Source organism: Somniosus microcephalus, chromosome 18, assembly GCF_052327205.1.
Source record: "Somniosus microcephalus isolate GS21.2 chromosome 18, FLI_Smic_1.0, whole genome shotgun sequence".
NCBI classification, from domain to species: Eukaryota; Metazoa; Chordata; class Chondrichthyes; order Squaliformes; family Somniosidae; genus Somniosus; species Somniosus microcephalus.
This window is the reverse complement of record NC_141004.1, coordinates 25,211,650-25,226,757: the sequence shown is the minus strand read 5'-3', so window position 1 is coordinate 25,226,757 and position 15,108 is coordinate 25,211,650.

The window sequence follows — 15,108 nt, the reverse complement described above, 5'->3', positions numbered from 1 at the left end:
GGCTAAGAGAACGGCCTTCCAGACAGTCGCGTTCTCTCTTTCCACCTGGCCGTTCCCTCGGGGGTTGTAGCTGGTGGTCCTGCTTGCAGCAATACCTCTCGCTAGTAGGAACTGGCGAAGTTCCTCGCTCATGAAGGAGGAGCCCCGGTCGCTATGTATATAGTTCGGGAACCCGAACACGGCGAAGAGGTCGTTCAGGCATTTGATGACCGTGGTACTGGTCATGTCTGGACAGGGGAAGGCAAAGGGGAAACGAGAGTACTCATCAATGATGTTGAGGAAGTACACATTACGGTCAGAGGACGGGAGGGGCCCCTTAAAGTCGATGCTCAAGCGCTCGAAGGGGCGGGTGGCCTTGATCAGGCTTGCTCTGTCCGGCCTAAAGAAATGCGGTTTGCATTCGGCACAGGTTTGGCAGTTCCTGGTCATGGTCCTGACCTCCTCGATGGAGTAGGGCAGGTTGCGGGCCTTAATGAAGTGGTAAAGTCTGGTGACTCCGGGGCGGCAGAGGTCGTTGTGGAGGGTCTGCAGTCTATCAATTTGCGCGTTGGCGCATGTACTTCGTGATAGAGCATCTGGGGGTTCGTTCAGTTTACCAGGCCGGTACAAGATCTCATAATCATAGGTGGAGAGCTCGATTCTCCACCTCAAGATCTTGTCGTTCTTGACTTTGCCCCTCAGCTTGTTATTAAATATAAAAGCGACCGAACGCTGGTCGGTGAGGAGGGTAAATCGTTTGCCTGCCAGTTAATGCCTCCAGCATCGTACAGCCTCCACGATCGCCTGGGCCTCCTTCTCGACCGAGGAGTGTCGGATCTCAGGGCCCTGGAGGGTCCTTGAGAAGAAGGCCACCGGTCTCCCCTCCTGGTTAAGGGTTGCGGCTAGGGCGAAGTCGGATGCATCGCTCTCCACTTGGAAAGGGATAGACTCATCCACCGCGTGCATTGTGGCCTTAGCAATGTCTCCCTTAATGAGGGAGAAGGCTGCGCACGCTTCTGCCATCAGGGGGAAGGAGGCGGACTTCATGAGGGGTCTGGCTTTGTCCGCATAATTCGGCACCCATTGGGCATAGTAGGCGAAGAGCCCCAGGGTCCTCTTCAGCGCCTTTGGACAGTGGGGGAGGGGAAGCTCCATGAGGGGGCGCATTCTTTCGGGGTAGGGGCCAATGACTCCGTTCTCTACTACGCAGCCGAGGATGGCAAGGCGCGAGGTGTTAAACACACATTTCTCCTTATTGTAGGTGAGGTTCAGCCGTTGGGCCGTACGGAGGAATCTCTCCAGATTAACATCATGGTCCTGCTGGTCGCGGCCGCAGATGGTGACGTTATCTCGATAGGGGAACGTGGCTTGCAGCCCGTTCTGGTCAACCATCCGGTCCATCTCTCTTTGGAAGACCGAAACCCGTTGGTGACGCCGAAGGGAACCCTAAGGAAGTGGTAGAGGCGGCCATTCGCCTCGAAGGCGGTATACTGGCGGTCCTCAGGGCGGATAGGGAGTTGGTGGTAGGCCGACTTAAGGTCGATGGTAGAGAATACTCGGTACTGTGCAATCTGATTGACCATATCAGATATGCGGGGAAGGGGGTATGCGTCCAGCTGGGTGTACCGGTTTATGGTTTGGCTGTAGTCGATGACTAGGCGGTTTTTATCACCGGTCTTAACGACTACGACCTGGGCACGCCAGGGGCTGTTGCTCCTCTCGATGATGCCCTCTTTCAGGAGACGCTGCACCTCAGAGCTAATAAAAGCTCTGTCCCCGGCACTAACGATAGTGAACGATAAAAGTGGTTTACCACAGACATTTAAACATTCAGCATACAGCTTGTAATACATTAACATAAACATAACCACTCTCCCTGCTCCCTCCAACCTAGCCTCTAATAACAACTGTGAGGAGCTCATGGACCTCTGTCACTGATTTGGGGGGTGCAATTTTAACCTAACTTGCCGGACGGGAAACCCCCAGCATGAGGTGGAACATTGGTTTTAAAACCCACCCAATATTACTCTACATTGACTCCATTACCCCCCCCAAGATTGAAACTACACTATGTGAAGACTCTTCAGTGGTGCCTTCTAGAAGCTTTGTCATCCACCACACTACTGCTTACTTGGATACAAAACTCCTCAGTGTATTTATCTGTTTTAATCGCTCTTGTACCCCATGGTGTTGCACAAACATTATGCTTTCTGGGAAAATGCAGGGATATGATTGTGACAACAGATGTATTTTTGTGTTGAATTTTTAACTTGTATTTTTATTGCTGGAAACTGTAAATAATAAGCAATTTGTTAGTCAATCTTGGCAATTGATAAACCAGTCACACCCATTGTGTTGGGAAGTCGCTAGTTCCTTTTTTGGCTGTGAATAGAGGAAAATAAATGAACAGACACGTAGGCAGGCAGTCAGGCCCAGCAATGACTGCAAGAAGGTTAGAATGCAGTAGAATAGTTGAGAGGTATTTTATTTAACTCCAGTAAGATGGCCCATGGATGTGGGGAAATGTAACATTTTCACTAACTTGAATTATTACATGAAAATAAGTTGTACTAATTTGAAATAAACAAATCTATTGTAACTGTTCCTCCGTATGTTCATGTGCTGTGACAAAGCAGCGTAATGATTCATATCTAGCCTGGTTTTACCGAGTCCCTCTTCAAAGAGATTGAAAATGCACATGTGCAAAAGACATAAATATCCAGTTCGGATCACAAGAAGAGACTATCATTGTGTTCCTGAATTATTGTATAGATGGATGTTTGTCTGTGCTGGCACATCTCTAAATGTGGGACATTCAGACCAGTTGTGGGAGTGACGTAGCACCAAGGTACCTGAGAATATCTAAGGCAAGAACTCTGAAGTTTGAGCAGTATCTCAATTAGATGTTTTCTTCTTGCCTTGGGCATTCACTGAAATAAGAGAACCTTTAGCAGACTGGTGCTAAAGCCATCTTTGTCTGAATAGATGTAACTTCTGTACACTGAAAAAGTTACATGGCTAATTGGTTGCTTTTAGACATGAACGAATACACCCCACTGATTTGGAATATTTATTGGCCATGGTATATGGTGACATTATGACTCACCTAAGATGAATTTTTGCTGTGTGCTCCATAGCAAACAAGGTCACTTTGCCATGAACATTGATCATGTTTATCTCTAAAATGTTAGGACATCCCACATGCTTTGAAATTTTATTGGCCATGATATCCTATGATGATATATAATTGATATATTTACCCATGATCCAATGGGATTTGTAGCCACTGTGCATTTTGGAGTAAACAATATAAACTCATTAGGGACATCTTGACATTTTACTAGCATCCAGCCAACATTCACATAGGCACAAAACCAAAATCATAGACATCCTCTCCCAGTTCAGTCACAGTGCAATTTAATGCTGGTGAATGAATGAAACGCCTAATAATAATAATTTTGCTTTTTAAAAAAAAACTAATTCTGTGCCACATTTTGCTGTTCAAAACACCGTAGGTATCTTCTTCCATATGGTGATCTGAAGACCTTAAACCTACAAAATGCTGTGAGTAATGGCAAAGGTGAGCCAAAGGAAAAATTATCCTGTTGGTGGGTAGAGGGATGTCAGACCATCTACTATTCCTTTTTAAGTAGCATTTATTTGTAAAAAAAAAGAAAGACATGCATTTATATAGCATCTTTAACGACCTCGAGATGTCCCAAAGCACTTTACAGCCAACTTTTGAAGTGTAGTCACCGTTGTAATGTAGGAAATGCCGCAGCATTTTAGTGATGTTGATTGAGGGATAAATATTGGACCAGACACCAGGGATAACTCCCCTGCTCTTCTTTGAAGTAGTGCCACGGGGTCTTTTACATCCACCTGAGGGCAAACGGGGCCTCAGTTTAATGTCTCGTCTGAAAGACGGCACCTCCGACAGTGCAGCACTCCCTCAGCACTGCACTGGAGTGTCCGCCTAGATTTATGTGCTCTAGTCTCATGTAGTGGGACTTGAACCAAACAATCTTCTGACTCGGGGGCGAGGGTGCTACCCACTGAGCCACGGCTGAGACAACTCCAGACTGCTGAGATTTTCAATTACTCATGTCAGGGCTACAAGAATCGGCCAACTGCACGATCTATCCAATATTAACAGTGAGGGGGAAAAGGAGACAACTAGAAAATCAGAGAGTAGAGATTTGTGTAGATTTTAAAAACTCACGCTCTCATTACAAAGCTTTGGTGTGGAGAGCACGTATCAGGAACCTGGGCTGCAGGATTTTCCATCCATTAAAATTAGTGGGCAAAAAATCTTGTGTGGTGCTAAATGTGATGCCCACATACTTGAAAAATGCTCCTGCTTTGTGAAACTCTGTGCCAGAAGCATGCATTCATAAAATGTAGTCTCTTATTTTTAAAAAGACTGCAACAAACTAGAATTAAATGATGGGAAAGGGAAGGCGAGACTGATGGGTGAATTGTAAGATGTCTAAATCAGGCAAGTAGCAAGATTGTGGGCCTCCTTCATGGCCAGAGTAATGAATTTACTATTCTGGACTGTTCTGAATGACTGCAAGGCTTAATATGCTGTAAACAATGGCCCAGAATTTGCTGTAGTGGCACATCTCACAGCATACTCCACTTGTTAGATTTATTTTTCCCACACCCTTAAGCTCGCAAAATCTTTGCACCGCAAATTGCTGGAAGTGCGAGATGATAACGGGTCGAGGTCAGATCAAGGTCAACGGGGCATCTCAGACCTTGGTGATCGAGTGGACCAACAGTTTATCTCAACCAATGAGATAAAGTGTAGAGAAAGAAACAGAGGAATGACAGAGAAGGAAATCTGGTGAATTAGTCTCAAATTAGGTACAGAAAGAGAAATAAAGAGGGGAAGAAAGATTGGAATAAAGAGAGGGGAAAAAAAAGAGAAAGAAAACATTTAAAAAAATTTTTTAATAACTTCTAGGAACAATTTATTACCTGCAGGAATGAGTCTCCACTGTTTCAATTGTTCCCTTTCTGGGTCAGAGAGGTTGAGTGGCGTGGCAGGAACATAAATCTCATTACTAAAAAGGTCCTTACATTGTTAAGTACCAGCCCTAACTTTCTGCAGCGAGTTTAGTTGGTAATTAATGCGCAAATGCATAATTTCTTGCAATTCACGGGAAGGTTGAGGGCGGGATCCTGTTTTTGCGAGGCTAACGACGGAGCGGCGCAAATCGGCAGCAACTTCTTGTGCTTCGCAACTCGTGGGGTATCTCTTTATAACTCTTTACACACTAATAACTGCGTGCACATTAAACTTGCTGTTGTTTTCCAAGCATCGTCTGGGCAATAACATTTTGTGTAGTTCCAGTTTCCAGCAGAAAAACTGCCCCAACTAAATTGCCATTAAATTGATGATTTCTCTAGGGGTGGTCACAGTTTGTTTGATGGGTGATGGAGTGGAAAAATGCCAACTGGTGCCATAGGGGGTGCTATTCTAAGGCTGAGACTCTGTTATTAGGATAGAATAGAAGGAGCTTTACTCCATGTTTAGCTATGCTGTACCTGACCAAGGGATGCTTGATGATAGCGCAAAGTTCCCAAAGTAGGAAGCTACTTCATTATCTAGTGCCAACATCCTCATCTTGATGTAAACAAAATCCGCAAAAACGCATGATACTTTTAAAGTGGATTTTTAATGTTTACAGGTATTTAATATTTAAGATATTTAATATTTATTTATGAAAACCATTCTAAATATGTTTCTTTTCCAGCGCCACAGTAGCAGCCGGTAAAATATTGAACCCCACGACTGGGGAAACTTGTTTGAAGCCCAGTTTCATGTGCTGTGCAAATTCAGTGGGTGAGTTGTGCTAGTGTTTGGTTAAACCGCTAGATGGCCTCGCATTAGATGATGGAAAATCAACAGGGCGACATAGCTTAATGGGGCAAGAATGGGTTTATGTTGGCTGATATAGAACAAGCTCATCAGCAGCCATTGATAAATCCGTGTCTCCGACTATCGTACCAACCTGCAGAAAGATCAGTGACATGAAAACAAGAAATCTAAAAATGAGATGTAATAAGGCAGTGTAATGATTATAAGATGCTCAGTTTCCCTTTCACAATTGATATGAAAGAAATCATTATTTTCTATAGTCATGAGGTATCAATAATTGAGGTAAGCTTTTGAACACCATACCTACTACCCCCAAGAAATATCTTCATCATGAAGCAGTGGCCATCGATGGTGCAGCAGAGGTAAAGGAGAACAAGGAGTAGGCTGATGTCGGGACTGCAGGCTGCATGCAGGTAGGTATGGCTAGAAGAATTCATTTGAAGTAGGTTGGCTGAAGGTATGGAGGGTTTTGAAGGCAAGGAAAAGGATTTTAAAGGCAATTTGCTAGTTGTACCATCCTCCCTACGTGTATGTGTCTGTATGCAGTTAGACAGCCAGCCAAACTCCTTTCAATAATGACATGGGAGTCAGGATGTAGCGTCCAAGCTCCGGTGTTTAATGATGCCAAACTTGCATGAGGTCAATGAAACAATACAAATCAGTTGTATTGGGTTGGAGTAAAACTGAGAAAGAAAAAAGAAAGAAATGCACCTTGTTACATACATGAGATACTAGCTAGGGGGGCCCGGCGTTGCCAGGGCTGTTTTGGGCCGGGCGGTTTAAATCGAGTCCCAGGCTTTCGGCCCTGTCTCTCTGTCCCTCTGTGAATCTGCTGCCGGGCAACATTTCTACCTTTTAATACCTTCAAAGATGAAAGTGAAAGTACTTATAAAACGTTTTTGGTAAATCGTATGTTATTTTTAAAAGAGATACTAACTTTTTCGAAGCTGGATTAGCAGATTTTGAGCTGGAAGTAGCTGAAGCAATGGCTGCCCGATGCCTGAGTTCAAAAGCATTAGTCCCGCCCACAGATGCAGCGATTGGCCAACCATCAGGTGACTGAACTGTAGGATTGGTCAATCATGACGGCACAGGATTGGTCGAACCTTGACGTCAGTCAATCAATGCTAATTAGCAGATAATGAGCGTAATTTTGAAGGTTTTTTGCATAACGCGCGAACAATTTTTGTCCGACCGAAAAGTAAATATGCTTACGACCGTCCCGGAAGCGTAAGCTTTCTTCGGACGTAACGCACGTGTAGGTACGCCCTATAACTTTTGAGCGTATAGCCGGACAGACAAAATGTAAGGAACCGCTTTAGATAGATAGATAGATACCAGCTGAAGTGTCCGGCGGTGCCGAGGGGATTTTTGAGGGAATGTTGTTGTTGGAAGAGAGAGAGCGAGCGACTGGGGGGGAAGAGAGCGAGCGACTGGGGGGGAAGAGAGCGAGCGACTGGGGGGGAAGAGAGCGAGCGACTGGGGGGGAAGAGAGCGAGCGACTGGGGGGGAAGAAAGCGAGCGACTGGGGGGGAAGAGAGAGAGCGACGGGGGGGAAGAGAGAGAGCGACTGGGGGGGAAGAGAGACAGCGACTGCGGGGGAAGAGAGAGCGACTGGGGGGGAAGAGAGAGAACGACTGGGGGGGAAGAGAGACAGCGACTGCGGGGGAAGAGAGAGCGACTGGGGGGAAGAGAGATAGCGACTGGGGGGGAAGGAGAGAGCGACTGGGGGGAAGAGAGAGAGCGACTGGGGGGGAAGAGAGCGAGCGACTGGGGGGAAGAGAGAGCGCGACTGGGGGGGAAGAGAGAGCGCGACTGGGGGGAAGAGAGAGGGCGACGGGGGGAAGAGAGCGCGACTGGGGGGGAAGAGAGCGCGACTGGGGGGGAAGAGCGAGCGACTGGGGGGGAAGAGAGCGAGTGACTGGGGGGGAAGAGAGCGAGCGACGGGGGGAAGAGAGCGAGCGACTGGGGGGAAGAGAGCGAGCGACTGGGGGGGGAAGAGAGCGAGCGACTGGAGGGGAAGAGAGCGAGCGACTGGGGGGGAAAAGAGCGAGCGACTGGGGGGGGAAGAGAGCGAGCGACTGGGGGGGAAGAGAGCGAGCGACTGGGGGGAAGAGAGCGAGCGACTGGGGGGAAGAGAGCGAGCGACTGGGGGGGAAGAGAGCGAGCGACTGGGGGGAAGAGAGCGAGCGATTGGGGGGGCAGAGAGCGAGCGACTGGGGGGGAAGAGAGCGAGCGACTGGGGGGGAAGAGAGCGAGCGACTGGGGGAAAGAGAGGGCGACGGGGGGAAGAGAGAAGGTGACTGGGGGGAAGAGAGAGGGCGACTGGGGGGAAGAGAGAGGGCGACAGGGGGGAAGAGAGCACAACTGGGGGGGAAGAGCGAGCGACTGGGGGGGAAGAGAGCGAGCGACTGGGGGGAAGAGAGCGAGCGACTGGGGGGGAAGAGAGCGAGCGACTGGGGGGAAGAGAGCGAGCGACTGGGGGGGGAAGAGAGCGAGCGACTGGAGGGGAAGAGAGCGAGCGACTGGGGGGGAAGAGAGCGAGCGACTGGGGGGGAAGAGAGCGAGCGACTGGGGGGGAAGAGAGCGAGCGACTGGGGGGGAAGAGAGCGAGCGACTGGGGGGGAAGAGAGCGAGCGACTGGGGGGAAGAGAGCGAGCGATTGGGGGGGCAGAGAGCGAGCGACTGGGGGGGAAGAGAGTGAACGACTGGGGGGGAAGAGAGCGAGCGACTGGGGGAAAGAGAGGGCGACTGGGGGGAAGAGAGAGGGCGACTGGGGGGAAGAGAGAGGGCGACGGGGGAAGAGAGAGGGCGATAGGGGGGAAGAGAGAGGGCGACTGGGGGGAAGAGAGAGAGCGACTGGGGGGAAGAGAGAGAGCGACTGGGGGGAAGAGGGAGAGCGACTGGGGGGAAGAGGGAGAGCGACTGGGGGGAAGAGAGAGAGCGACTGGGGGGAAGAGAGAGAGCGACTGGGGGGAAGGAGAGAGAGCGACTGGGGGCAAGAGAGAGAGCGACTGGGGGGAAGAGAGAGTGCGACTGGGGGGAAGAGAGAGAGCGACTGGGGGGAAGTGAGAGAGCGACTGGGGGGAAGAGAGAGAGCGACTGGGGGGAAGAGAGAGAGCGACTGGGGGGAAGAGAGAGAGCGACTGGGGGGAAGAGAGAGAGCGACTGGGAGGAAGAGAGAGAGCGACTGGGGGGAAGAGAGAGAGCGACTGGGGGGAAGAGAGAGAGCGACTGGGGGGAAGGGGGAGGGGATGGGAGGGGGGGAGGGAAGGGGGGAGGAAAGGGGGAGCGGAGGGGAGGGAGGGGAGGAAAGGGGGAGGGGAGGGGAGGAAAGGGGGAGGGAGGGGGAGGGGAGGGGAGGAAAGGGGGAGGGGAGGGGAGGGAGGGGAGGAAAGGGGGAGGGGAGGGGGAGGAAAGGGGGAGGGGAGGGGGGAGGAAAGGGGGAGGGGAGGAAAGGGGGAGGGGAGGAAAGGGGGAGGGAGGGGGAGGGGAGGGGAGGAAAGGGGGAGGGAGGGGGAGGGGAGGGGAGGAAAGGGGGAGGGGAGGGGAGGGAGGGGAGGAAAGGGGGAGGGGAGGGGGGAGGAAAGGGGAGGGGGCAGGGGAGGGGGGGAGGAAAGGGGGAGGGGAGGGGGGGAGGAAAGGGGGAGGGGAGGGGGGGAGGAAAGGGGGAGGGGAGGGGGGGAGGAAAGGGGGAGGGGAGGGGGGGAGGAAAGGGGAGGGGAGGGGAGGGGGGGAGGAAAGGGGGAGGAAAGGGGGAGGGGAGGGGAGGAGGAAAGGGGGAGGGAGGGGAGGGGGGAGGAAAGGGGGAGGGGAGGAGGAAAGGGGGAGGGGAGGGGGGAGGAAAGGGGGAGGGGAGGGGGAGGAAAGGAGGAGGGGAGGGGGAGTGGGGGAATAAAGGGAGAGGGGGAAGAAAGGGGGAGGGGAGGGGGAGGGAGGGGGGAGGGGAGGGGGAGGGAGGGGGGAGGAAAGGGGGAGGGGGAGGAAAGGGGGAGGGGAGGGGGAGGAAAGGGGGAGGGGGAGGAAAGTGGGAGGGGAGGGGGGAGGAAAGGGGGAGGGGAGGGGGAGGAAAGTGGGAGGGGAGGGGGGAGGAAAGGGGGAGTGGGGGAAGAAGGGGGGAAGAAGATGGAGGGGGAGGGTGGAAGGGGGGAAAGTAGAGGGAGGTGGGAGGGGCGAAGGAGGGGGAGGGGGGAAGAAGGGGGAGGGGGCAGGGGGGAAGAAGGGGAGGCGGGGGGGAAGAAGGGGGAGGGGGCAGGGGGGGAGGGGGGAGGGGAGGGGGGAAGGAGGGGGGAGGGGGGGAAGGAGGGAGGAGGGGGGAAGAAGGGGGAGTGTGGGGGAAAGAAGGGGGAGGGGGAAGAAGGGGGAGGAAGGGGGAGGGGGGAGGAGGAAGTGGGGGGAGGGGGGAGGAGGAAGGGGGAGGGGGGAGGAGGGGGGAGAGGGAAGAAGGGGGAGGGGGGAGGAGGGGGGAAGAAGGGGGGGAGTGTGGGGGAAAGAAGGGGGTGGGGGAAAGAAGGGGGAGGGGGAAGAAGGGGAAGAAGGGGGAGGGGGGAGGAGGGGGAAGAAGGGGGAGGAGGGGGGAAGAAGGGGGAGGAGGGGGGAAGAAGGGGGAGAGTGAGGGAAAGAAGGGGGAGGGGGAAGGTGGGGGAAAGAAGGGGAGAGGGAAGAAGGGGGAGAGGGGGTGAGGGGGGAGAGGGAAGAAGGGGAAGAGGGGGGAGAGGGGAAGGAGGGGAGAGGGGGGGAGAGGGGGAAGGAGGGAAGAGGGGGAAGGAGGGGTGGGAGAGAGGGGGAAGGAGGGGTGGGAGAGGGGGGGAGGAGGGGGAGGGTGGGTGGAGAGGGGGGGAGGAGGGGGAGGGAGGGGGGTCGCCCCGAGCCCCGCCCCCCGATGTCCGAGCCCCGCACCCCGATGTCCGAGCCCCGCCCTCCCTTGGCCCGATCTCACGAGGCCCGATCTCCCGAGCCCAGCGCCCCGCCCCCCGATCTCCCGAGCCCCGCCCCCGCCCCCGATCTCCCGAGTCTCGCCCCCCGCCCCCGATCTCCCGAGCCCCGCCCGAGCCGGCTTCAAGAGCAGAGAGAGAGACGCCGCCGCGCAACCTACCGCGTGAGGCCCGGCCGGACTCAAGTCGCGCGCGCTGACTCCTGCCCCACCCGCCTTTACTAAGATGGCGGCGGGTGGCGACGCTTGGCTTAGGCCCGCCCCCTCCAGCCTTCACAAACATGGTGGCGATCGCGAGCTGCTTGTTCAGCGCGACGGGAGGTGCCTAGCTCGGGCGTGGCTGGGCAACAGAGGCCCAGGCTTACAGGCCTGGAAAAACGGTGAAAGGTAGGAAAATTCTAGATGTTGGAGAAAAGATTTACAAATTAATTAACTTTTTTAAAAAACAATTTGTGTTTTAAAAGCAACTTTTTTTTGCTGGAAATGTAGATTTGAAAAGAAACACGCAGAAAGCGGGAAAAATAAATGAAAAGTTTGGAATCAAGATGGCGGCGACTCACCTCGGTTCAGAACGACAAGGCCCGCCCACACACGCACCGATTGGTCGACCGTTAGGTCACCGAAGCGTAGGATTGGTCAATCATCCCGTCACTCGACTCTAGGAGTGCCCGCCCGCATGCGCCAGGAACCTGCCCCCACCACGCAGCGATTGGTCGACCGTCGGGTCGCTCGACCATACGATTGGTCGACCTCGACGTCACTCGATGCTAATGAGCAGATAATGAGATGCTAATGAGCGGAATTTTGAACGTTTTTTGGGTACCGCGGGCGCAATTTTTGTCTCGCCGAAACGTAAATACGCTTACAACCGTTCCAGAATCGTAACGCACGTGTAGGTACGCTCTATAACTTTAGAGTGTATAGCCGGACAGATGCGCCGAAGGACAGACAGACAGACAGAAGAGGTCTTTTATAGATATATAAGATAGATAGAAGATAGATAGATAGATAGAGAAGAGACTAGCTGGGGGAGCCCGGCGCTGCCAGGGCTGTTTTGGGCCGGGCGGTTTAAATCGAGTCCCAGGCTTTCAGCCCTGTCTCTCTGTCCCTCTGTGAATCTGCTGCCGGGCAACATTTCTACCTTTTTAAAACCTTGAAAGATGAAAGTTAAAGTATTTATAAAACATTTTTGGTAAATCTTATGTTATTTTTAAAAGAGAGACTAACAGTTTTGGGCTGGGCGGTTTAAATCGAGTCCCCGGCTTTCGGCCCTGTCTCTCTGTGAATCTGCTGCCGGGCAACATTTCTACCTTTTTAATACCTTCAAAGATGAATGTGAAAGTACTTATTTACCAAAAACGTTTTATCTTATGTTATTTTTGAAAGAGAGACTAACTTTTTCAAAGCTGGATTAGCAGATTTTGAGCTGGAAGCAGATTTTGAGCTGGCAGGGCTGCTTTGGGCCGGGCGGTTTAAATCGAGTCCCAGGCTTTTGGCCCTGTCTCTCTGTCCCTCTGTGAATCTGCTGCCGGGCAACATTTCTACCTTTTAATACCTTCAAAGATGAAAGTGAAAGTACTTATAGAATGTTTTTGGTAAATCTTATGTTATTTTTAAAAGAGATACTAACTTTTTTGAAGCTGGATTAGCAGATTTTGAGCTGGAAGTAGTTGAAGTAATGGCTGCCCGATGCCTGAGTTCAAAATGATTAGTCCCGCCCACAGACGCAGTTGCCAGGGCTGTTTTGGGCCGGGCGGTTTAAATCGAGTCCCAGGCTTTCGGCCCTGTCTCTCTGTCACTCTGTGAATCTGCTGCCGGGCAACATTTCTACCTTTTAATACCTTGAAAGATGAAAGTGAAAGTACTTATAAAACGTTTTTGGTAAATCTTATGTTATTTTTAATAGAGATACTAACTTTTTCGAAGCTGGATTAGCAGATTTTGAGCTGGAAGTAGTTGAAAGCTTGAGGCAATGGTTGCCAGATCCCTGAGATGAAAACGATTAGTCCCGCCCCCACACACACCGATTGGTCAACCATCAGGTGACTGAACTGCAGGATTGGCCAATCATGATGGCACAGGATTGGTCGACCTTGACGTCAGTCAATCAATGCTAATGAGTGGATAATGAGTGGAATTTTGAAGGTTTTTTGTATAACGCGCAAACAATTTTTGTCCGAGCGAAAAGTAAATATGCTTACGACTGTTCTGGAATGGTAAGCTTTCTTTGGATGTAACGCACGTGTAGGTACGCTCTATAACTTTCAAGCGTATAGCCGGACAGACAAAACGGAAGGAACCGCTTTATAGAGATACTAGCTGAAGTGCCCGGCGGTGCCGAGGCTTTTTCGAGGGCATGTTGTTGTTGGAAGAGAGAGAGAGAGAGCGACTGGGGGGGGGAGGGAGGGAGGGCGGGGGAGGGCGGGGGGGGAAGGGAGGGCGGGGGGGAAGGGAAGGGGAAGGGAAGGGGAAGGGAAGGGGGGAGGGGGGTAGGGAGGGGAGGGGGTCGCGGGGGAGGGGGGGCGCGGGGGGTAGGGGGGGAAGGGGAGGGGGAGGGCGCGGGGGGGAGGGAGGGGAGGGAGGGCGGGGGAAGGGAGGGGGGAGGACGGGGGGGGAAAAGGGAGCGGGGGGGAAGGGAGGGCGGGGAACCCCCCCCCCGAGGGTCGCGGCCCCCCCCCCCAGGGTCGCGGCCCCCCCCGAGGGTCGCGCGCCGCCCCCCGAGGTGAAGACCGCCGATTGCGCGCGCAGCAGGAGCTGAGACGCGCTGTCTCTCTCTGGCTCGGCCGGCAGGCCCGGTTGCCAGGGTAACCATGACGCTGACCAAGCCCCGCCCCCGGGCCGAGCCAGAGAGAGAGACGCTGCGTCTCAGCTGCTCCTGCTGCGCGCGCGGCCCCCCCCCGAGGGTCGCGGCCCCCCCCGAGGGTCGCGCCCCCCCCCGAGGGTCGCGGCCCCCCCCCGCGAGGTGAAGACCGCCAATTGCGGCTGTGCGAGACGGCCGGCCGGGGTTGCCAGGGTAATGCTTGACGCTCAGCAAGCCCCGCCCCCCGGACGAGCCAGAGAGAGACAGCGCGTCTCAGCTCCTGCTGCACGTGCACCCTAGCGGCGCTGGGCTGAGGCTCGGCCCTCCAGCCTTTGAGTGGGGCCGGGAGGTGCCTAGCTCGGGCGAGGGTGCGGAGGAGACGCCGAGGCTTCTAGGCCTACCTGGAAAAACGGGGAAAGGTAGGAAAATTAATGAGATTAGATAAGTTAATTACTTTCTAAATCATTTAAAAAAAAAACAATATGTGTTTTAAAAGCAACGTTTTTTTTTAAGACGCAGAAAGCGGGAAAAAGAAAGGAAAAGTTTGGAATCAAGATGGCGGCGACTCACCTCGGTTCAGAACGATAAGGCCCGGCCACACACGCACCGATTGGCCCGGCGGCACGCGCCAGCAACCCGGCGTACGATTGGCCGAGCTCGAGGTCACTCTGTCGCTAATGAACGGATAATGAGATGCTAATGAGCGGAACGTTGAAGGTTTTTGGGATACCGCGGGCGGGATTTTAGCCCGGCCGAAACGTAAATACGCTTAAAACCGTCTCGGAAGCGTAAGCTTTCTTTGGAGGTAACGCACGTGTAGGTACGCCCTGTAACTTTCGAGCGCATAGCCCGACAGACGCACAGGCGATGACAGACAGAATGACAGACAGAATGACAGAATGACAGACAGACAGACAGACAGACAGATCGACCGATATATATATATAGATAGACTAGCTGGAGTGCCCGGCGGTGCCGAGGCTTTTTCGAGGGCATGTTGTTGTTGGAAGTGAGAGAGCGACTGGGGGGGAAGAGAGAGAGCGACTGGGGGGGGAAGAGAGAGAGCAACTGGGGGGGAAGAGAGAGAGCGACTGGGGGGAAGAGAGAGAGCGACTGGGGGGAAGAGAGAGAACGACTGGGGGGAAGAGAGAGAGCAACTGGGGGGAAGAGAGAGAGAGAGAGAGACTTGGGGAAGGAGAGAGCAAGAGAGAGACTGGGGGGAAGGAGAGAGTGAGAGACTGGGGGGAAGGAGCGAGAGAGAGGGGGGGAAGGAGAGAAAGAGAGAGGGAAGGAGAGAGAGACAGAGAAAGAGAGGGAAGGTGAGAGTGAGGGAAGGGGCTGGACTCAGAGCCCGGTGGGTGAAGGGCGGCCGCCATTTTTGTGAGGTCAGCGGGACGGTTGAGACCGCAGGGTAGGGCTTGGACTTAGAGCCCAGCCGCGGTGACCATGGGTTATATTGCGATGACTGTGTTATAGGACAATGAAGCCAGCTACCCTCTGACCGGAGGA